This window comes from Trachymyrmex cornetzi, unplaced genomic scaffold (assembly GCF_001594075.2).
Source record: "Trachymyrmex cornetzi isolate Tcor2-1 unplaced genomic scaffold, Tcor1.1 scaffold409, whole genome shotgun sequence".
NCBI classification, from domain to species: domain Eukaryota; kingdom Metazoa; phylum Arthropoda; class Insecta; order Hymenoptera; family Formicidae; genus Trachymyrmex; species Trachymyrmex cornetzi.
The window spans coordinates 1-1,571 of record NW_017298843.1 but is presented as its reverse complement, the minus strand read 5'-3'; positions in this window follow the sequence as shown (position 1 = coordinate 1,571).

The following is a 1,571-nucleotide window of genomic DNA, read 5'->3' as shown; positions in this document are numbered from 1 at the left end:
TGATCCTTCCAGTCACTAATGAGATTTGAATCTAATTTTGTAATGATTAGATGGATAATGAGGTCGTCCCACTGATCAGCTGGCCTGCCCAAGCTAGTCAGGGAGCGTAAATGACGCAGCACGTCATCCACTAACTTTCTCAATGCTACATGATCTCTTTTTGGGACAACAGGCAGATATTGAATAACGACTTGATGTGTTCTTGGGAAATGATAGATTTGTCGTCGAATTGTTGTTTCAATAATTCTAAAGCCTCGCGGTAATTATCAGAAGTGATCTGTATTGACTTGATAACGTGCGCGGCATCACCCTCGAGCGAGGAGATTAGGTAGTGGAAACGCTGAATGTTTGTTAGTTTTGGATTCAAGTGAATCATAGATTCAAACGTGTTGTAAAAGGGATACCAATCCTCGTAATTACCACTGAATTTAGGTATTGCAATTTTCGGTAAATGAACTTGACTGATGTCACGCACATAACCTCGATCGCGCGATGCCTGCTCGAAAATGCGTGATTCTGGTGCGTTGTTTTGTATGTCGCTCACACTCGCGGTTGCAAGGTTGCACGAAGAGGCTAACAGAGCGTCAATCTTACCGGCAGTGCTGAAATAACCTTCTTCGAAATTCGCACATTCAGTTTCTTCTTCGATCTTGAGTTGGTCGATGTTACGTCCTGAGCGCGAGTTTTCGACGGTCTCGAGACGCGACACGAGTTTATAGGAACGCGAGCTCGGAGCGGGGCGCGCGGGGTGAAGCCTTGACTTCGATGTGGTGTTTAGACGCGTATCTTTATTATTATTATGGGCAGCTGTCACCAGTGCTCGGAATTGAGTACGATATTCAAGAATTATATATGTGATTTTACGAATTTACTAGATTCTAAAGGTAATTAGCCTTCCAGGTCCTTCCCATAAAAATAAAATTGAGAGTTTAGAGGAAGCGTCAGTTAGGCTTCATCTCGCTGTCTCTCTATCTACACTCTCTGGCGTGATGAGAAGGAGTTGGAAGGGAATGAAAAGGCTTTTTATAAAAATAGAAATACTTAAGATTGAACGATTTTAATATTAAGTGTACACGCTGTGTTGCTTTGTATTAGCGACCACGCGAGGCTTGTTAGTAATGATTGCGGGCCTCGTAGGCTTGCGCACGGGCGCGATATGCGGTGGCGATTGTGGAGGCCTTGGTCGTGGCTTCGGCGTTGTCTTTACGGGTTTTGGAGCCTCCGGAGTGAGGACCGCGTCCGAATTTATCGCGATTTCGCTTGTTGACGGAGGGTTTGTTGGCGTCCCCCGCGTCCTCCTTCCAATGACGTGAAGGATCGAAATCGCCCGTAATTAAGAGCTCTCGTTGTAGCTTCTTAAGATGGGTACGCCAACCCCCTCGTTTGCCGCGTGTACGCTTTCTTTTCGACATCTATGCCCAGAAAGAACGTATAGATTAGCGGCAGATCGGAAAGAAGAAGAATGCGAAAAGACCTCGACGCCGAGAAGGCGCTCGTCGGAATTTTCGCAAGGAGGTGATCTCCACGTCGCCGTGGTTTGCGCTGTAGAGATCAGGCAAAGGATTGGCTCC